At 32.2% G+C, this 24,283-nt stretch overlaps 2 protein-coding genes and 1 long non-coding RNA gene across 3 annotated transcripts in view; 1 reads left to right on the top strand and 2 right to left on the bottom strand.

The window, feature by feature from the left end:
• LOC144847417 (uncharacterized) overlaps positions 1-24,283 on the bottom strand; it is a 167,219-nt gene that overhangs the window by 63,327 nt on the left and 79,609 nt on the right. The gene's annotated exons all lie outside the window — the stretch shown is intronic.
• LOC144847424 (E3 ubiquitin-protein ligase TRIM71-like) overlaps positions 1-24,283 on the bottom strand; it is a 117,680-nt gene that overhangs the window by 72,803 nt on the left and 20,594 nt on the right. The gene's annotated exons all lie outside the window — the stretch shown is intronic.
• Positions 1,670-23,711, top strand: LOC144847467 (uncharacterized). Its single transcript, XR_013613746.1, has 6 exons — positions 1,670-1,746; positions 2,618-2,758; positions 3,237-3,260; positions 20,872-20,895; positions 21,684-21,695; positions 22,401-23,711. It is a non-coding gene; the product is annotated as an uncharacterized LOC144847467 (long non-coding RNA).

The raw sequence follows: 24,283 nt of genomic DNA, 5'->3' as shown, positions 1-24,283 counted from the left end.
TTATATAAGATGTTAATATATATCAGTATCTTTTATTTCCATAAAACATAAAAAATAGAATACAATATAAAAATATTGGCATTGTGGCAACCAAAAAGTTGAATTGAGAGTTTCATTTACAAATGTTGAAAAATATAAACATAAAAATCGTAGTAGAATTTTAGGCTTAGAATATCCTAAATTCATCTTTATTAATGTTTGTTAGTGCCTTTCTCAAAACCATCTCAACAGTTTGTTTTAACCAATATTGCCATTTCTAGAGTGTTAGGCTTATAATATCCAAAGATTCATCTTTATTAATGTTTGTTAAAAGCAATATACTTTGTTCACTGCACGACTCCCGTTAGTGCCTTTCTCAAAACCATCTTAACAGTTTGTTTTAACCTATATTGCCATGTCTAGAGTGTTAGGCTTATAATATCCAAAGATTTATTAATGTTCCTTAAAAGCAATATAATTGTTCACTGCATGAATCCCATATGTGCTTTCCTCAAAATCATCAAAATTAATTATAACGAATTTTAACCTTCATTTTCCGCTCAAAGTACATTAACTTTTGTGTAATTGACTCGTTAGCGATGTAACTCTCTCATCGCGATGTTAATCTATCCTGTCATATTGATTGTTTAATGAAATAGTTATCTACAAATTAATAGTATAGTAGAACAAGTAGTAGAGAAACTGCTCATACAGCAGCTTTGTCCCCACTTGTGGACGCAACGCGACGACAGGCTACAGTTCAGACGATACATCGCATCGTGATTGGTTAAATTACTTACGATGGCCCCTATTCATACGGTCACACAAACCCAGTAATTTTTATTAAACGTAAGCCTATGTTCAGATGTGGCGAAAATCTTGATTTAGAATGAAAACTTGTTTTATCATAATAGTATTATACAGTCAGTAATGATGATTTGTTTTGTGATGATGATGATTAAATACATTTTCCGCAGTTGTTCTTTGTCTACATATATAACGATCACAGCACACGTTTTGATTTTGTGGAATCAAATATAAACTTCCAGGTGCCTGATAACATTAATCTAGTCTAGATTAGCCTACCGTATGAGACGATAAACAACAGGTGCCTCTCTTTAAGTACATTGCGATTTACCATCTCTAAAATATTGATTATATTTTTAATGAAAATGAACTTTCGAAAACATCATATTTAAAATGTCATATAAAGGCGATTTAGAGTTTATATTTTAGACCCTATTCTGCACCATGACACTTGCTAATAGGCCTACTACTGGATGGTTTGTCTGTCTGTCTGTCTGTCTGTCTGTATGTCTGTATGTGCACATGTCACACTCATTTAATTTACTGCATGGCGTGCCTATCACATTCCTGAACTTATGTTTATGTTTTTGATCCAAAATGACCAGGTAATAATGTGCAGCACATTGAAGCTTTTTTTCATCTTTTGTGGCGTAAAACACCATCACATTCATATTAGCATGAGAACTTGCTTATAATTTATGCGCTATATAAGAATGAATGAATTATTATTATTATTGGACATGCTATGGCTAATTCAACTCATTTTATCATTAGCTATTATGTTATAATATATCGGAAAGATCACAGTTTGACTTCCTCACAATTGTGCGTGTCACATGATACATCCATGCGCACCTACCTCATTAATATTCATATATCTTGCTTCGAAGCAGTTTAAGAGTATCCTCCATAAGTCAAGTCAATCATTGTGCAGGCATCACTCGGAGCGAATACAAGTCGGTAAGTTTCAAAGCTTAATTAATATATACATAATTAGCGCTTGATTAATAGGCCTATTGATACAAACTTACGTATTCCTTTATTCAATTATGTATCAGTATGTTGAACATTAGTCTCATGCCCAAAACGAGATGGGCTTATTTTATAGGAATATATGACAGTATAAAAGAATTGATAGAACTTGTCGCTTGAAATCTCAAAGAAACACAATATTTTATTATTTGTTATATTATATTTAAGGCCTTGATGTAATCGTTTAACAACCTACATCATGCCACGCCTTGTATGTAATAAATTACGCCTACGTATAGTATCGCGTCGACAATCTAGTAAAATACCCGCATCACACCTTCTTACGTATCTGGATTTTGTCCAGGGACCAGAAAAAAGGTACAGTACTTTTTAAAGGTACGTTCACACTGAACCTGGATGAATGCAACCCGTACTCCGGTCCCGTTCACACCGCATTATTCCGATTTTTTTTATATTAAAACGTCTGTGTGTGATTAACAAAATGTAATTCAGCCCGGTGGTCTCTAGTCACCGGACCGAATCCGGGCTCAGTGTGAATGCAGCTTACGGAATGGGAATCAGATTTTTATGAAATGTCATCATTATTATTAGGAAAAAATAACCCGTTTTAAAATTGAAAATTATTATGATTATGATTAAAATATTAATCGAAGCGAAAGATGAATAATGACGAGTGGGGGAAATAGACAATTATATTATATATATTATTATATAACTGGCGTTTAAAACGAGCGATTATCTCATCTCCTTCAAATGCATTTTCTTTTGACTCCACCAAATATGGTGAATTCGTACGTATAATGAGATTTATTCGATGATATAATGTTTCTATTTTCAGTCTCTTTACGTCATCTACATACAACATTCCGTAGCAGCTCTCGTGAAGAAGGCAACCATGTACATGCGCAATGTCCTCATCCTATCATTTATGTTAGCAGTTTTTGCTATATTCGTAGTCAATGCACAGACAACAGTGCAGGTAGGCATATATTGCAATGTTACCATTGTTTTTTTTTGAGGATTTGTCTTTATGATGAAAACACTTTTGCAATAATCTATTTTAAAGTGAATACATTGTTATATAAAAAATATTATGATTCATGTAAAAATTAATAATTATAATAATGTATACTTATTATGTTGTACCTGCTTTCCTTTTTGATTTAGGCGGGAGCGAATCCATATATATTCAAATATATTTTATTTCATACACATTTAAATTCATTCCTAATTTATAATCATTAAATGGATATGGAATGCCGAATTAGAGAAACGCGTGACCCCCGCGCAATCTATGTAATTCAACATTATAACAAAAATTAATGATAACAAATATTACTATCGGCATTTTAGAAAATAGTCAAAATTGATATTCCATTACTATTACTATTGTTTTTTGTAATAGAAATTATTATTTATTATTATTCATATTCTAAATTTTTTTTATGGAATTTTAGCCGGAACCAGAAGCGACTCCAACTGTAAGTAAATGCTATTTATTCTCAACATATATACACATCATAATCTGTAGTTAGTGCCAGTTGGTGAAGGCCCTCTCATTGCAAAACAAAACAAGTTTTTGGCGCGTTCAAACGATGATAATATTAACATATTTCTTACGCGCGCGTTGACGAACATGATAATAATAAATACCATCACGATTCTTATTACATATAATCGATTATAATCTATTTTATGATTATTCTATTTGTATGTGACGATTCCATGCTCATGAGGTTGGTTCCCACAGCGAGAAACGCAATGATGATGACATAATACGCGCAAGGTATTATGTTCGCGCGTACAACTTGATCAGTTATCCCAAGAATTGCGTTGGGCAAATTATAATACTCTTTCTCATAATAATAATAATCTTTCTAGTAGGAATGTATATGAAAAGAATATAATATTGTTATAAAACTTATAGCGCGTTATTTTTTTTTTCAATCCGCACTAATTTTGTAGGCAGAGCCTGAGGGTAATGTAAGTATAGGCATGGCGTGCATTAGTGCATTGCTTGGAGTGTGATGATAGTCGTTTTTGCATGTCGTTAAGCCTTGTCTACACTATCAAACTTTATGTGACAAAAAATGTGATGTGCCCATAATTATATAGACATGATGATGTCAAATAGCGCTACCATATTTAGGCATTCACCGCCATATTTTGGTACACTTTCTTTGTCAAACTAGTTTGATAGTGTAGACAGAGCTTAATACCCAAATCAGCACAAACGTACTCATGCAATTCTAACGGATGAAGTACTATGGTTATGAATTCTATTCTACCAGTAAAGTAATGTTTGCGGTACGACGTTTTTCCAAAAGGAAATACGGTCTCGACATTTTAGGCCATGACGGCGGTTCAAATATAGCACAACAACAACACGTCACGAGACATTCTCAACCATGTATTTCCTTTTGGGAACACATGATGTTATACCACAAACCAAACTTTATCATATGTTTAATGTATTGTAATGTTACTAATGCTACTACTAGTTAGGTATGTAATAATTTAATAAGTTACAGTCATTTACACACATGTACAATATTCGTGTGAAACGCGAGGTCGTTACACAATATTTAAGTATTAATTGCGTGTCTTCCTAATACATCTTGATTCATTGTGTAGTGATCTCCCATATCAACGCAATGGTGTACACGCAATGTAATTTTACCAATACAAAACAAGTTTTTGGCGCGTATAAACGATGATAACAATTAACATATTTCTTACGCGCGCGTTGACCAATTTTCCTATACAAGCGCGACGGATTAAGTAGCTTGTGATTGGTCAATTGTTTTGTACATCCTTGCGTTCACATGGCGACAATCAATATGTTGTTATCGTGATCTTATGTAGTTTATGTAAATTGTAGAAGGACGTATGTAGTTATAATTGAGGTTCATCTTAGAATAAAAATTAATTATTTAAACAACCCAATTGAGACTAGGCCTATACAATAAAAATTAAAAAAAAAATTGTGTTGCATGAGGACGATCGAAGTATATTGATGATACCAACTTCGAGAAACTCAAACGTTCTTTTCAGAACTTTCACTTTCACACCACCTGTTCCGGCACAGTTCCGGTCCGGCGCCAGAAAATCCAATCGAACGTCAATGTTTCGTTTTCACGCGGCTACGCGCATATCGATTGGCGCATAGCCGCGTGGAGCGTCGTGAAAACGAAACATTAATGTTCGATTCGCCGGACCGAAACCCTGCCGGAACAGGTGTGATTGACCCTTTAGTGTACCTCAAACTTTACATCAACATATCTTTGGTGTATGCTAAAGTTCTATTTCTATTTAGGTGATCATTTAGAATAAAATGATCACCTATTGTTATTGTATAAAATCTTTATTATTATTTTTAGGTGATCATTTAGAATAAAATGATCACCTATTGTTATTGTATAAAATCTTTATTATTATTTTTTTTTTTATTATTTTTTTTCTTTTTATTGTTTCTGTACACTATTTTGTGTAACAATTATCTCAAAAAGTTTAATGTCAATGATTACAAAAATTTCAGAATATCTTTCAAATAATACAACTTAATCCTAATAAGCTTTCCAGCGTGATCACTCATCCGTGACGACATTTATACGCCATTTTGCGAAATCACATTATCAATCATATCTCCATAATTCATTATCACATATTAATGAAATTCACTACACGTAAACTTCAGATCAAGGGTAAAAATATTAGCAAATAAAAACGCACGCGCACGTAGGTTCATGCGCGTGATATCGCGCGTTAAAAATTTAAAAAGCTCAAAATTAAGTTTTGATCAATTTAGAGCATGAATTAGGCCATTTGCGTGTTTCAAAAAATTACTGCGCAAAAATGCGTTTTTGCGCGCGCGATACTTAAAAAGCGTAAAAAATATGAATTTTTTTTACAAATCTCATTCTACTCACCATCCTTAGTACATTCACCAAATTTGAGTCAGTTCCGACTTAAAATAACGCTATACGAGCACGTTAAAAATGACAAAATGCGCACATTTATTTTACAAAAGTTCTGAAAATGGTGAAAAATAGGTCTTTTTTAAAATGAAAATAATTCTTCAGAATGCAAGATGACCCCCGATTTTTTTAACTTATTCTGGAAGCCATTGAGTTGTAGATATGAATTCATGTACACATTTTACGTACAAAATGTTTTGACGTCATCAAATGGCCACTTGAATTTAAAAATTAGGATTTGTTATCTTTTTGTGTAGATTATCACATTCAACAGAGCGCATCTTGGTTATGTGTGCTCGAATTTCGCACAACTTTCAGTATGTGCTTGCTTAATTAATTATCTTTATCATGAGTTGACACTATCTTCATTTTAATGACGTCATCATGCGTAAAAACTTGAATAACGTAGGCCGTGTAATTTCACCTTCGCAGTAAATTTGAATATCTTACAGCTCTTCAGAATTGAAGGTTACCTTGATGATTATAATTTATTATGAAAGCTGATGAAATGTAGATATTTATTCATATAAAAATTAAGCCTATCGGATGTTGTGACGTTAACATATGGCCAGTTGAAGTGAAAAAGTAGTTTTTTCATATTTTTCGTCAAAGTTATACACAATTCAAAGAGCGCGCACAGCGCTTCTACGTGCCAAATTGTTTTCCAAATCTTATATTTTTTTGCTCAATTAATTATCTTTCGAAATTGTCATCTTAAAGTTTAGTTTGATAACGTCATCATGCCAAAAAATTAGAACATGTGTCCCGCAATTTCACCTATGCTACACTGTATATAGATATACAGTATATACTGTACATATTGTATATGGCATATAGGCACAACTCAGCACTATAAGCATATAATAGGATGGCATACATCAACATTTTCCGATCGTATGTTAACGTACGTGCATGTTTAAAAAAAAATTAATTTCAGTAAAATGATAAAAATGATCACCTATAATTCGTCAAAGTGACGAATTAAATTCTAGTTTTTTTAGGTGATCATTTAGAATTCTAAATGATCACCTATTGTTATTGTATAAAATCTTTATTATTTTTTTTCTTTTTTTTTTTCTTTTTATTGTTTCTGTACACTATTTTGTGTAACAATTATCTCAAAAAGTTTAATGTCAATGATTACAAAAATTTCAGAATATCTTTCAAATAATATAACTTAATCCTAATAAGCTTTCCAGCGTGATCACTCATCCGTGACGACATTTATACGCCATTTTGCGAAATCACATTATCAATCATATCTCCATAATTCATTATCACATATTAATGAAATTCACTACACGTAAACTTCAGATCAAGGGTAAAAATATTAGCAAATAAAAACGCACGCGCACGTAGGTTCATGCGCGTGATATCGCGCGTTAAAAATTTAAAACGCTCAAAATTAAGTTTTGATCAATTTAGAGCATGAATTAGGCCATTTGCGTGTTTCAAAAAATTACTGCGCAAAAATGCGTTTTTGCGCGCGCGATACTTAAAAAGCGTAAAAAACATGAATTTTTTTAACAAATCTCATTCTACTCACCATCCTTAGTACATTCACCAAATTTGAGTCAGTTCCGACTTAAAATAACGCTATACGAGCACGTTAAAAATGACAAAATGCGCACATTAATTTTACAAAAGTTCTGAAAATGGTGAAAAATAGGTCTTTTTTAAAATGAAAATAATTCTTCAGAATGCAAGATGACCCCCGATTTTTTTTACTTATTCTGGAAGCCATTGAGTTGTAGATATGAATTCATGTACACATTTTACGTACAAAATGTTTTGACGTCATCAAATGGCCACTTGAATTTAAAAATTAGGATTTGTTATCTTTTTGTGTAGATTATCACATTCAACAGAGCGCATCTTGGTTATGTGTGCTCGAATTTCGCACAACTTTCAGTATGTGCTTGCTTAATTAATTATCTTTATCATGAGTTGACACTATCTTCATTTTAATGACGTCATCACGCGTAAAAACTTGAATAACGTAGGCCGTGTAATTTCACCTTCGCAGTAAATTTGAATATCTTACAGCTCTTCAGAATTGAAGGTTACCTTGATGATTATAATTTATTATGAAAGCTGATGAAATGTAGATATTAATTCATATAAAAATTAAGCCTATCGGATGTTGTGACGTTAACATATGGCCAGTTGAAGTGAAAAAGTAGTTTTTTCATATTTTTCGTCAAAGTTATACACAATTCAAAGAGCGCGCACAGCGCTTCTACGTGCCAAATTTTTTTCCAAATCTTACATTTTTTTGCTCAATTAATTATCTTTCGAAATTGTCATCTTAAAGTTTAGTTTGATAACGTCATCATGCCAAAAAATTAGAACATGTGTGTCCCGTAATTTCACCTATGCTACACTGTATATAGTGTACATATTGTATATGGCATATAGGCACAACTCAGCACTATAAGCATATAATAGGATGGCATACATCAACATTTTCCAATCGTATGTTAACGTACGTGCATGTTTAAAAAAATTAATTTCAGTAAAATGATAAAAATGATCACCTATAATTCGTCAAAGTGACGAATTAAATTCTAGTTTATTATTTTTTTTCTTTTTATTGTTTCTGTACACTATTTTGTGTAACAATTATCTCAAAAAGTTTAATGTCAATGATTACAAAAATTTCAGAATATCTTTCAAATAATACAACTTAATCCTAATAAGCTTTCCAGCGTGATCACTCACCCGTGACGACATTTATACGCCATTTTACGAAATCACATTATCAATCATATCTCCATAATTCATTATCACATATTAATGAAATTCACTACACGTAAACTTCAGATCAAGGGTAAAAATATTAGCAAATAAAAACGCACGCGCACGTAGGTTCATGCGCGTGATATCGCGCGTTAAAAATTTAAAACGCTCAAAATGAAGTTTTGATCAATTTAGAGCATGAATTAGGCCATTTGCGTGTTTCAAAAAATTACTGCGCAAAAATGCGTTTTTGCGCGCGCGATACTTAAAAAGCGTAAAAAATATGAATTTTTTTTACAAATCTCATTCTACTCACCATCCTTAGTACATTCACCAAATTTGAGTCAGTTCCGAATTAAAATAACGCTATACGAGCACGTTAAAAATGACAAAATGCGCACATTTATTTTACAAAAGTTCTGAAAATGGTGAAAAATAGGTTTTTTTTAAAATGAAAATAATTCTTCAGAATGCAAGATGACCCCCGATTTTTTTAACTTATTCTGGAAGCCATTGAGTTGTGGATATGAATTCATGTACACATTTTACGTACAAAATGTTTTGACGTCATCAAATGGCCACTTGAATTTAAAAATTAGGATTTGTTATCTTTTTGTGTAGATTATCACATTCAACAGAGCGCATCTTGGTTATGTGTGCTCGAATTTCGCACAACTTTCAGTATGTGCTTGCTTAATTAATTATCTTTATCATGAGTTGACACTCTTCATTTTAATGACGTCATCACGCGTAAAAACTTGAATAACGTAGGCCGTGTAATTTCACCTTCGCAGTAAATTTGAATATCTTACAGCTCTTCAGAATTGAAGGTTACCTTGATGATTATAATTTATTATGAAATCTGATGAAATGTAGATATTTATTCATATAAAAATTAAGCCTATCGGATGTTGTGACGTTAACATATGGCCAGTTGAAGTGAAAAAGTAGTTTTTTCATATTTTTCGTCAAAGTTATACACAATTCAAAGAGCGCGCACAGCGCTTCTATGTGCCAAATTTTTTTCCAAATCTTATATTTTTTTGCTCAATTAATTATCTTTCGAAATTGTTATCTTAAAGTTTAGTTTGATAACGTCATCATGCCAAAAAATTAGAACATGTGTCCCGTAATTTCACCTATGCTACACTGTATATAGATATACAGTATATACTGTACATATTGTATATGGCATATAGGCACAACTCAGCACTATAAGCATATAATAGGATGGCATACATCAACATTTTCCGATCGTATGTTAACGTACGTGCATGTTTAAAAAAAAATAATTTCAGTAAAATGATAAAAATGATCACCTATAATTCGTCAAAGTGACGAATTAAATTCTAGTTAGGTGATCATTTAGAATAAAATGATCACCTATTGTTATTGTATAAAATCTTTATTATTATTTTTTTTTTTCTTTTTATTGTTTCTGTACACTATTTTGTGTAACAATTATCTCAAAAAGTTTAATGTCAATGATTACAAAAATTTCAGAATATCTTTCAAATAATATAACTTAATCCTAATAAGCTTTCCAGCGTGATCACTCATCCGTGACGACATTTATACGCCATTTTGCGAAATCACATTATCAATCATATCTCCATAATTCATTATCACATATTAATGAAATTCACTACACGTAAACTTCAGATCAAGGGTAAAAATATTAGCAAATAAAAACGCACGCGCACGTAGGTTCATGCGCGTGATATCGCGCGTTAAAAATTTAAAACGCTCAAAATTAAGTTTTGATCAATTTAGAGCATGAATTAGGCCATTTGCGTGTTTCAAAAAATTACTGCGCAAAAATGCGTTTTTGCGCGCGCGATACTTAAAAAGCGTAAAAAACATGAATTTTTTTTACAAATCTCATTCTACTCACCATCCTTAGTACATTCACCAAATTTGAGTCAGTTCCGACTTAAAATAACGCTATACGAGCACGTTAAAAATGACAAAATGCGCACATTAATTTTACAAAAGTTCTGAAAATGGTGAAAAATAGGTCTTTTTTTAAATGAAAATAATTCTTCAGAATGCAAGATGACCCCCGATTTTTTTAACTTATTCTGGAAGCCATTGAGTTGTAGATATGAATTCATGTACACATTTTACGTACAAAATGTTTTGACGTCATCAAATGGCCACTTGAATTTAAAAATTAGGATTTGTTATCTTTTTGTGTAGATTATCACATTCAACAGAGCGCATCTTGGTTATGTGTGCTCGAATTTCGCACAACTTTCAGTATGTGCTTGCTTAATTAATTATCTTTATCATGAGTTGACACTATCTTCATTTTAATGACGTCATCACGCGTAAAAACTTGAATAACGTAGGCCGTGTAATTTCACCTTCACAGTAAATTTGAATATCTTACAGCTCTTCAGAATTGAAGGTTACCTTGATGATTATAATTTATTATGAAAGCTGATGAAATGTAGATATTAATTCATATAAAAATTAAGCCTATCGGATGTTGTGACGTTAACATATGGCCAGTTGAAGTGAAAAAGTAGTTTTTTCATATTTTTCGTCAAAGTTATACACAATTCAAAGAGCGCGCACAGCGCTTCTACGTGCCAAATTTTTTTCCAAATCTTATATTTTTTTGCTCAATTAATTATCTTTCGAAATTGTCATCTTAAAGTTTAGTTTGATAACGTCATCATGCCAAAAAATTAGAACATGTGTGTCCCGTAATTTCACCTATGCTACACTGTATATAGATATACAGTATATACTGTACATATTGTATATGGCATATAGGCACAACTCAGCACTATAAGCATATAATAGGATGGCATACATCAACATTTTCCGATCGTATGTTAACGTACGTGCATGTTTAAAAAAAATTAATTTCAGTAAAATGATAAAAATGATCACCTATAATTCGTCAAAGTGACGAATTAAATTCTAGTTAGGTGATCATTTAGAATAAAATGATCACCTATTGTTATTGTATAAAATCTTTATTATTATTGGTTATCCGCCTCAAGCGGATAAGCCCTTGGAATTGTAGTGTTACTTTTTTTTATTATTCTTCTTTCTTTCTCAGATTTTGTGCACGCTGTTTCTCTGCAACGTGTTAACATAACATTTTGTAACTTTCTAAACATTTAGACATTTATCTGAAGTTGTACTGCGAAGCTTTTGGACGCTGTCAGAGCCACGTAGCGTAAGTTACGCGCGAATTTCTGAAATTCTTAAATTGATCATAACTTTGAAACAAATAAATATTTTTTAACGAAATTTTCAGCCACGGTTGCTTCACATCAATTGTAAACTGTTTTATCGCTACCGAATTTTGTAACATTAGAAAGTGCGCGCGTAAACGGCGTTTGAAATTTTAAAATGCTTCAAATCATTTTCTGATTAAATTAGCGCACGTTTCAGGTCATTTTAAGCGTTTAAAAATTTCCCACCAGATGCGCACATTTTCACGCGCGCACGGCGCAGGGAACGCGTATGAGCCTTTATTTTGCCTAGACTGTGTTTTTCAAACTTCAGTTAACAATTTTGCGTTATTTTATTCACTATTCAACTGGAAATGGCGTTACACGAGCACGTTAAACATGACTGGTTGCGCACGTAAAATGTCTAATAATTGTGAAAATGTTGCAAAATATGTCTACTTTTAAAAACGATACAGTTCATCAGAATGCAAGGTTACCCCCATTTTTTATTTTATTTTCTTGCAGTGTATGAATCATAGGTCTGATTTATTATAGTCTTGAATGCTAAAACGTGTTTGATGGCTACATTATGTGCATATTAAATATAATTTTTGAAATTTTGATCATCAAACAAACACTAACATTTTCAAAGAGCAAAACAATAAACATAACGTTTATCTTTTTACTTCACATTTTAATATATAAAACTTGAAAGTATGAACTTTCATAATATGTTACTGTTTAAAATGTGTGAATATTTCATTATAGTAAAAATTATGATTTAGTTTGATAGGTAATAATCAACTTGCATCGAGGGGTTCACGACATACCGAATGAACGAGTAATTGTTCTTCGGATTTTCTTCAGCAGGTGCTCATATGGCTCGATGTGTAGTGCAACCGACTTTGGTATCAGAGGTACCGGGATCGAATCCCGTCACGGGAAAATAATTAAATAAAAGGATTTATTTGCTTATTACACTGAAAGGGAGTTTTATTTTCGAATAGGCTACTTTTTGGAAAAGTCATGATTGAAAAGTACTTGAATGCGCAAGATACGTTTGTTGCGGGCGGATAACCAAACTCGTCCTCAAGTGACGAGTTAAGATCTAGTTTTTTTTTTTCTTTTTATTGTTTCTGTACACTATTTTGTGTAACAATTATCTCAAAAAGTTTAATGTCAATGATTACAAAAATTTCAGAATATCTTTCAAATAATATAACTTAATCCTAATAAGCTTTCCAGCGTGATCACTCATCCGTGACGACATTTATACGCCATTTTGCGAAATCACATTATCAATCATATCTCCATAATTCATTATCACATATTAATGAAATTCACTACACGTAAACTTCAGATCAAGGGTAAAAATATTAGCAAATAAAAACGCACGCGCACGTAGGTTCATGCGCGTGATATCGCGCGTTAAAAATTTAAAACGCTCAAAATTAAGTTTTGATCAATTTAGAGCATGAATTAGGCCATTTGCGTGTTTCAAAAAATTACTGCGCAAAAATGCGTTTTTGCGCGCGCGATACTTAAAAAGCGTAAAAAACATGAATTTTTTTTACAAATCTCATTCTACTCACCATCCTTAGTACATTCACCAAATTTGAGTCAGTTCCGACTTAAAATAACGCTATACGAGCACGTTAAAAATGACAAAGTGCGCACATTAATTTTACAAAAGTTCTGAAAATGGTGAAAAATAGGTCTTTTTTAAAATGAAAATAATTCTTCAGAATGCAAGATGACCCCCGATTTTTTTAACTTATTCTGGAAGCCATTGAGTTGTAGGTATGAATTCATGTACACATTTTACGTACAAAATGTTTTGACGTCATCAAATGGCCACTTGAATTTAAAAATTAGGATTTGTTATCTTTTTGTGTAGATTATCACATTCAACAGAGCGCATCTTGGTTATGTGTGCTCGAATTTCGCACAACTTTCAGTATGTGCTTGCTTAATTAATTATCTTTATCATGAGTTGACACTATCTTCATTTTAATGACGTCATCACGCGTAAAAACTTGAATAACGTAGGCCGTGTAATTTCACCTTCGCAGTAAATTTGAATATCTTACAGCTCTTCAGAATTGAAGGTTACCTTGATGATTATAATTTATTATGAAAGCTGATGAAATTTAGATATTAATTCATATAAAAATTAAGCCTATCGGATGTTGTGACGTTAACATATGGCCAGTTGAAGTGAAAAAGTAGTTTTTTCATATTTTTCGTCAAAGTTATACACAATTCAAAGAGCGCGCACAGCGCTTCTACGTGCCAAATTTTTTTCCAAATCTTATATTTTTTTGCTCAATTAATTATCTTTCGAAATTGTCATCTTAAAGTTTAGTTTGATAACGTCATCATGCCAAAAAATTAGAACATGCGTGTCCCGTAATTTCACCTATGCTACACTGTATATAGATATACAGTATATACTGTACATATTGTATATGGCATATAGGCACAACTCAGCACTATAAGCATATAATAGGATGGCATACATCAACATTTTCCGATCGTATGTTAACGTACGTGCATGTTTAAAAAAAATTTATTTCAGTAAAATGATAAAAATGATCACCTATAATTCGTCAAAGTGACGAATTAAATTCTAGTTAGGTGATCATTTAGAATAAAATGATCACCTATTGTTATTGTATAAAATCTTTATTGGTTATCCGCCACAAGCGGATAACCTTTGTTATTGTACGTGTTTCTTTTTTTTTTTATTATTCTTCTTTCTTTCTCAGATTTTGTGCACGCGTTTTCTCTTCAACGTGTTAACATAACATGTTGTAACTTGGTCAACATTTAGACATTTAACTGAAGATGTTCAGCCAAGCTTTTGGACGCTGTCAGATCCGCGTAGCGTAAGTCACGCGCGATTTTCTGAAAATCTTAAATCGGTCATAACTTCGAAACCGATAAATATTTTTTAACGAAATTTTCAGCCACGTTTTCTTCACATCAATGGCTAACTTTTGGAATGTTTAACAAATTTTTGGAGACTAGAAAGTTTTCGCGTAAATTGCGTTTGAAATATTTTACTCTTCTTATTTTGTGCACGCTGTTTCTCTTCAACGTGTAAACATAATATGTTGTAACTTGTTCAGCATTTAGACATTTTACTGAAGTTGTCCAGACAAGCTTTTTGACGATGTCAGAGCCGCGTAGCGTAAGTTACGCGTGATTTTCTGAAAATCTTAAATTGGTTATAACTTCGAAACAAACGAATATTTTTTAACGTCATTTTCAGCCACGTTTGCTTCACATCAATAGTTAACTTTTTTAACGCTACCGCAATTTGTAACGTTAGAAAGTGCGCGCGTAAATGGCGTTTGAAATTTTAAAATGCTCCAAATCAATTTCTGATTAAATTAGAGCACGATTCAGGTCATTTTAAGCGTTTAAAAAATTGCCACTGTTGCGCACATTTTTACGCGCGCACGGCGCAGGGAACACGTATGAGCATTTCTTTTACACGATTTGTGTTTTTAAATCTTCGGTTAACAATTTTACGTTATTTTATTCACTTTTCAACTTGAAATGGCGTTCTACGAGCACGTTAAACATGACAGGTTGCGCACGAAAACGTCAACAAATTGTGAAAATGTTCCAAAATATGTCTACTTTTAAAAATGAAACAGTTCATCAGAATGCAAGGTCACCCCATTTTTTTATTTTATTTTCTTGCAGAGTATGAATCATAGGTCTAATTTATAATAGTCTTGAATGTTAAAAAGTGTTTGATGGCTACATTATTTGCATATTAAATGTAATTTTTGAAATATTTATCATCAAACAAACATAAACATATTCAAAGAGTAAAACAATAAACATAACGTTTATCTTTTTTCTTTACATGTTAATATATTAAACTTGAAAGTATGCACTTTCATAATATGTCACTGTTTAAAATGTGTGAAGATTTCATCATAGTAAACATTATGATTTAAGTTCGATATGTAATAATCAACTTGCATCGAGGGGGTTCACGACATACCGAATGAACGAGGATTCTTTCTTCGGATTTTCTTCACCAGGTGCTGATATGGCTCGATGTGTAGTGCAACCGACTTTGGTATCACAGGTACCGGGTTCGAATCCCATCACGGGAAAACAATCAAAAAAGGAATTATTTGGTTATTACACTTAAAGGGCAGTTTTAATTTTGAATAGGCTACTTTTTTGGAAAAGTCATAACTGAGAAGTACTTTAATACGCAAGATACGTTTTGTTGCGGGCGGATAACCAAACTCGTCCTCAAGTGACGAGTTTAAGATCTAGTTTATTTTTTTTCTTTTTATTCTTTCTGTACACTTTTTGTGTAACAAATATCTCAAAAAGTTTAATGCCAATGATTACCAAAATTTCACAATGTCTTTTAAATACTTTAACTTAGCCATAATAAGCTTTTCAGCGTGATCACTCATCCGTGACGTCATTTATACGCCATTTTGCGAAATCACATTATCAATCATATCTCCATAATTCATCATCACATATTAATGAAATTCACTAAACGTAAACTTCAGGTCAAGGGTAAAAATATTAGCAAATAAATACACACGCGCACGTAGGGTCATGCGCGTGAAATCGCGCGTTAAAAATTTAAAACGCTCAAAATTAAGTTTTGATCAATTTAGAGCATGAATTAGGCCATTTGCGTGTTTCAAAAAATTACTGCGCAAAAACACGTTTTTGCGCGTGCGTACATAGGAAGCGTAAAAAACAAAATTGTTTTGTACAAATTGCATTCTACTCATCTTCCTTAGTACATTCACTAAATTTGAGTCCATTCCGACTTAAAATAACGCTAAACGAGCACATTAAAAATGACAAAATGCGCACATTAATTGTACAAAAGTGCTAAAAATGGTAACAAATAAGGCGTTTTTAAAATGAATATAACTCTTCAGAATGGAAGATGACCCCCATTTTTTTTAACTTATTATAGAAGTTAATGAGTTGTAGATATAAATGTATATACCCATTAGACGTACAAAATGGTATGACGTCATCATTTGGCCACATGAATTTTTAAAATAGGGTTTTTTCCCATTTTGTCATAGACCACCATATTCAACAGAGCGTAACTCGCTTATCTGTGCTCGAATTTTTTAAAATTTTTAATATATTCTACCTCAACCAATTATGTTACTCATGAGTTGCCAATATTTTCATTTCGATGACATCATCACATCTTAAAATTTGAATAACGGTGGTTACGTAATTTCACCTACAACGTATAGTTGAATACCTTACAGCTCTTCTGAATTAAAGTTGACCTTGATGTTTATAACTTATTATGAGAGCTGGTGAAATGTAGATATGAATGCATATAAAAATTAAGCCTATCGAATGTTATGAAGTTACCACATGGCCAGTTGAAGTTAAAAAGTAGTTTTATCATCTCTTTCGTCAAAGTTATACACATTTTGAAGAGGGCGCACCGCGCTTCTACGTGCCAAATTTTCTTCTAAGTGTTATATTTTATTGCTCAATTCATTATCTTTCGATATTGGTATCCAAAAGTTTATTTTGATAATGTCATCAGTGCAAAAAACTTAGAACATGATGTGTGTCCGTAATTTCACCAATGCTACACTGTATATAGATATACAGTATACTGTACATAATGTGATATGACATATAATAGGCACAACTAAGCACTATAAGCGTATACTGTAATAGGATGGCATACATCAACATTTTCCGATCGTATGTTAACACACGTGCATGTTTAAAAAATATTAATGTCAATAAATTTATAAAAATGATCACCTATAATTCGTCAAAGTGACGAATTAAATTCTAGTTAGGTGATCATTTAGAATAAAATGATCACCTATTGTTATTGTATAAAATCTTTATTATTATTTTTCTTTTTTTTTTTCTTTTTATTGTTTCTGTACACTATTTTGTGTAACAATTATCTCAAAAAGTTTAATGTCAATGATTACAAAAATTTCAGAATATCTTTCAAATAATATAACTTAATCCTAATAAGCTTTCCAGCGTGATCACTCATCCGTGACGACATTTATACGCCATTTTGCGAAATCACATTATCAATCATATCTCCATAATTCATTATCACATATTAATGAAATTCACTACACGTAAACTTCAGATCAAGGGTAAAAATATTAGCAAATAAAAACGCACGCGCACGTAGGTTCATGCGCGTGATATCGCGCGTTAAAAATTTAAAACGCTCAAAATTAAGTTTTGATCAATTTAGAGCATGAATTAGGCCATTTGCGTGTTTCAATAAATTACTGCGCAAAAATGCGTTTTTGCGCGCGCGATACTTAAAAAGCGTAAAAAATATGAATTTTTTTTACAAATCTCATTCTACTCACCATCCTTAGTACATTCACCAAATTTGAGTCAGTTCCGACTTAAAATAACGCTATACGAGCACGTTAAAAATGACAAAATGCGCACATTAATTTTACAAAAGTTCTGAAAATAGTGAAAAATAGGTCTTTTTTAAAATGAAAATAATTCTTCAGAATGCAAGATGACCCCCGATTTTTTTAACTTATTCTGGAAGCCATTGAGTTGTAGATATGAATTCATGTACACATTTTACGTACAAAATGTTTTGACGTCATCAAATGGCCACTTGAATTTAAAAATTAGGATTTGTTATCTTTTTCTGTAGATTATCACATTCAACAGAGCGCATCTTGGTTATGTGTGCTCGAATTTCGCACAACTTTCAGTATGTGCTTGCTTAATTAATTATCTTTATCATGAGTTGACACTATCTTCATTTTAATGACGTCATCACGCGTAAAAACTTGAATAACGTAGGCCGTGTAATTTCACCTTCGCAGTAAATTTGAATATCTTACAGCTCTTCAGAATTGAAGGTTACCTTGATGATTATAATTTATTATGAAAGCTGATGAAATGTAGATATTAATTCATATAAAAATTAAGCCTATCGGATGTTGTGACGTTAACATATGGCCAGTTGAAGTGAAAAAGTAGTTTTTCATATTTTTTGTCAAAGTTATACACAATTCAAAGAGCGCGCACAGCGCTTCTACGTGCCAAATTTTTTTGCAAATCTTATATTTTTTTGCTCAATTAATTATCTTTCGAAATTTTCATCTTAAAGTTTAGTTTGATAACGTCATCATGCCAAAAAATTAGAACATGTGTGTCCCGTAATTTCACCTATGCTACACTGTATATAGATATACAGTATATACTGTACATATTGTATATGGCATATAGGCACAACTCAGCACTATAAGCATATGATAGGATGGCATACATCAACATTTTCCGATCGTATGTTAACGTACGTGCATGTTTAAAAAAAATTAATTTCAGTAAAATGATAAAAATGATCACCTATAATTCGTCAAAGTGACGAATTAAATTCTAGTGAGAAATTGTTTTTATATAAAAAAAAATATTTCTTCGCAATTTCTTTCTGTACAGATTTTGTGTAACAAATATCTCAAAAAGTTTAATGTCAATGATTACCAAAATTTCAGAATGTCTTTCAAATATTTTAACTTAGTCCTAATAAGCTTTTTAGCGTGATCACTCATCCGTGACGTCATTTATACGCCATTTTGTGAAATCAAATTATCAATCATATCTCCATAATTAATTATCACAAATTAATGAAATTCACTACACGTAAACTTCAGATCAAGGGTAAAAATATTAGCAAATAAAAACGCACGCGCACGTAGGGTCATGCACGTGAAATCGCGCATTAAAAATTTAAAAAGCTCAAAATTACGTTTTGATCAATTTAGAGTATGAATTAGGCCATTTGCGTGTTATAAAAAATTACTGCGCAAAAACATGTTTTTGCGCGTGCGTACATAGAAAGCGTAAAAAATAACAATTTTTTGTACAAATTGCATTCTACTCATCTTCCATAGTACATTCACCAAATTCGAGGCCATTTCGACTTAAAATAGTGCTATACGATCACGTTGAAAATGACAAAATGCGCACATTAATTGTACAAAAGTGCTAAAAATGGTAAAAAATAAGGCCTTTTTAAAATGAATATAACTCTTCTGAATGAAAGGTGACCCACAATTTTTTTAACTTATTATGGTAGCCAATGAGTTGTAGATATAAATGTATATACACATTAGACGTACAAAATGGTATGACGTCATCATTTGGCCACATGAACTTTTAAAATAGGGTTTTTTACTCTTTTGTCTTAGACCACCCTATTCTACAGAGCGCAACTCGCTTATTTGTGATCAAATTTCTTTTAATTTTCTATATATTCTACCTCAACCAAGTATGTTACTCATGAGTTGGCAATATTTTCATTTTGATGACGTCATCACGTCTTAAAATTTGAATAACGGTGGTTATGTAATTTCACCTACAATGTATATTTGAATACCTTACAGCTCTTCTGAATTAAAGTTGACCTTGATGTTTATAACTTATTATGAGAGCTGGTGAAATGTAGATATGAATTCATATAAAAATTAAGCTGATCGGATGTTGTGATGTTATCATATGGCCAGTTGAAGTTAAAAATAGTTTTTAAATTTCTTTAGTCAAAGTTATACAAATTTCAAAGAGCGCGCTTTGCGCTTCTACGTGTCAAATTCTCTTCCAATTCTTATATTTATTTGCTCAATTCATTATCCTTTGAAATTGTCATCTTCGAGTTTATTTTGATAATTCCATCATACCAAAAAATTAGAACATGATGTGTGCCCCGTAATTTCACCCATTCTACACTGTATATAGATATATACAGTGTATATAGATATATACTGTATATACTGTACATAATTATTGTATATGGCATATAATAGGCACAACTCAATAAGCGTATAATAGGATGGAATACATCATCATTTTTCGATCGTATGTTAACGTACGTGCATGTTTAAAAGAAATTAATTTCAGTAATTAATTAATATCAATAATTAATTAATTAATTAAATGTCAATAAAATGATAAACATGATCACCTATAATTCGTCAAAGTGACGAATTAAATTCTAGTTGTACTTGTAATTGTATCATTTATTCATAACCGTACTTTCTTCATCTACACTTCCCGTCTGTCATCTACATTAATTTACTTGGTGTATTGATTTTATGTAAATAACGTGGAACCGAAGCCTAATAGTATCATTATCGTTATTTTTTCAGGCTGAGCCAGAAGCTACCGTTACAGTAAGTATATCTAATCATTTTGTATTTGCTCGTACTTAAGCCTACTCTCTCTCATAGAAAATCTACTGGCAATCGTTATAGACTATTAACAGTGCTATCTTTAAAGCTTGGATTCCACTTGGACGTAACGTAACTACGTAAGCCCAACGTTTAAGCTTGGTTCCCACTAGCGACACAACGTAACGCAACCTATACGCAACGTAAAGAAATGCCCTTCCAATAATTGTGTTTTCCCCCGCCTACGTGAAATCAAACCTGCGATGTTTGAAGCACTGTTGCATCGTCGGTTCCCACTTGTGATTACGCAATACAGCACTTTGCGTCGATACGTCGCTGCGTTACGTTGCGTTGCGTTCTAGTGGGAACCACGCTTTAGTGGAGTAAAATTACGTCCTTGTTGGGTTAAGTCGTGAGAAGAACCTATACGTTTTAAAAGCGTTAGTATCAAGCTCAAACCAGTCATTGCGTAATCATCATAAATATCGCCATCAACATCAACAATTCATCACCAGTTATTGTTGCCGGCCATTATAATCACGTGCTATTCATATTCCATCATTTAGTTTATATCTTTATACTAAATGACACTTTCAGCATTGATTGGTTCAGTATAAGTAGAGAACATTAACAATGATAACAACAGTTAGCTGTTGAAATAAATACCAATTAATAATATCACAATAGAATGCATCTTCACTCCTTTAATTTTTCAACTTATATAACCTGTTATTTTCGAATCGATTTATGAAAACAACATACTATATAACGTGTTATTTGTTTTTTTTTAGAGTGAACCGGAGGTAAGCGACGTCAACATGTCTATAAAATTTTCAATAAATTCAACCGATCTTGTATATATTTAGCAGGGGATCGCATAAGGGCAAAAAGCATGAACTTATACCGTATATAGCATTCAAGAAAGTTCAAGAAGTCCCGAATCCTAAATAAAAAATTTTTGTAATTTATTTGTATATTTATATTTAAAGTTAAGGGTGCCACAGATCAAAAGCTTTGCTTGTGGTTTTATTTCTTTTGATTTATATTGTTATGAATTTTGTGTGAAAAATAAAGAATACTCAATCAATCAATCAAAAAAGCTTGGTTCCCACTAGCGACGCAACCCACCAACCTACGCAACGTAAGAAAATGCCCTTCCAATAATTGTGTTTGACCCCATCTGCGTGAAATCAAACCTGCGATGTTTGCAGCACCGTTGCGTCGTCGGTTCCCATGCAATTAAAGCACTTTTCGTCAATACGTCGCTGCATTGCATTGCGTTGCGCGAGTGGGAACAACGCTTAACACGAACGCAAGGACGTAAGCGCAACACAAGTGAGTTTACCACCAGCACAAGCGATAGTTCGTCGGATAATCCATCACTTGTGATTGGTCATTAAGTTACCTGCGTTGTGCGTATATCTTTGCGTTGCGTCCATTCAATACTGAATATTCATTAATCCATGCTAGATATACAACAACGAATTAACTTCTTTTAACTGTTTCAGATGACCACAGCAAGCGGTTCTGTATCATATTCTGGTAGTCTATTCTTCATCACTGGATGCATTTTAAATACACTTCTAGTCAAGACGCTTTGAGTTTCAACACTGAATATAGGCTACTAACAATAGCCACATCTCATTAGATTTATTTAATGTTTTAATTCAATTCTTCATAGAGATAGAACCAACAAGGTTTTATATTATCAATTAAAATTTTATGTATACACATTAAACATACACTTTGTTAACTGGTATAACTCCTACTCACAATTAATGTTAGCATAGGAAATTTGGTAGAATTAGCCATAAACAGTTTTTAGAAGAAGAGGACAACATTATTTTAAGAAGAAGCAAGGCCTACTTGTTGTGATACATGGATGTCTTGAAATTATGCGTTTTCCGTAGATTTTTATATATGAATCCGTTTTAACAAAATAGTTGAATAGTTGACACATGATTGTCCCTTTTGTATCATGAATGGCATATTGTGTCGGATTAACTGAAAACAGCAAACAATGTACAGTATATGATTTTGACAATAATGTAAAATTGTTGTCACAAAATTTTCGCCGTGAAGACCAAGATAGAAATTATTCCATCTCAACTATAATAACTATAAACTGTGTTACATAAAAAAACACATAAAATTTGTAATTAGACAAAATTATTATTATTATTGATGTTATTAAATTTCATTTTTATCATTCATATTTAGCCACAAAATCGATATGCTGGCTTACATTCTCACTTATTACCATCCTCATTAGTTTTAAATGAATAGTATGCATCAAAGACATTTCCTGTTGTCTAATTATTGTTGATCAAAGTAAAAAAAATGGCTATTATGTCATAAAGTTTATCGCATATAGCGTGCGCGACGCATGATGGGAAGGGTTTAGGAGCAAACGTCACGACGCGTACGTACGTTGTTGTTTGTACGTACGCGTCGTGACGTTTGCTGCCAAACCCTTCCCATCATGCATTGTAAAATGACGTTCCTCGCGAATTCAAGCTATTTGCGATCAACCATATTGACGTAATGCTGCCCAGGTATACCACTGATACATGCGCAGGTATACTAATATTGCAAGCCCAGGAACAACACGATGCAAAGTACATATCAACATTCAATTACTACAAAGGTTGAATTCGATATAAGAGTCTGATATTATGCTAATAACTAGAATACTAAATGAGGACTCTGACAATGATATCGTGTTAAGTAGCCGTCATTATCTGTTATGCACTTCGTACAATACATTTTTCATCACAATTCGCATTTTTCGAATAAAAGTGTTTTTTTGTAAAACTTAATATGTGTCTTTAGTTTGTTATTACCTGTCTAGAATCAATACGGTTGTATAGACTTTGCAATCAACATAATGACAATATAATAAAATCGAAAAAATGATGAGAAAATCTACGAGCCGTGAATAAGATCAACCAAGAGAGATGATTAGAATTTGCTTCTTCAATAAATAGTAGGTACTATTGCACGGCATGTGACTCACAATCGTCCAATCAAATGACAGGAATCTATTTAATGGATATCTTATCATCTTTAAAAAGTTGATCACAATCATTTAGTCAGCTGAAGTTTTTGTTGTTTCAAGTATAAATGCTTTAATCGATTTACGAAATCTCATTTTAATAGCTACTCAATACTATAATAGCATTGGTTGCTGTTTTGATTTCGACATAATACCAATATCATATTACTTGACGTATAAATAAATATACTATTGACTTTGTTGAAGTAAACAAGCCAAAATAAAGATAGTAAAATCGATTTATGATTTACAATAACAATACTGCAGGTTAATGCCATTTTAACAATCTTTTCGTGAACGTTTTAAGCGTGGTAGTCATTTATCAAAACAGTCAAT

This window comes from Antedon bifida, chromosome 7, assembly GCF_963402885.1.
Source record: "Antedon bifida chromosome 7, ecAntBifi1.1, whole genome shotgun sequence".
Taxonomy (NCBI): domain Eukaryota; kingdom Metazoa; phylum Echinodermata; class Crinoidea; order Comatulida; family Antedonidae; genus Antedon; species Antedon bifida.
Note: the sequence above shows the minus strand (reverse complement) of the source record. Positions and strands in the feature narration are given on the sequence as shown.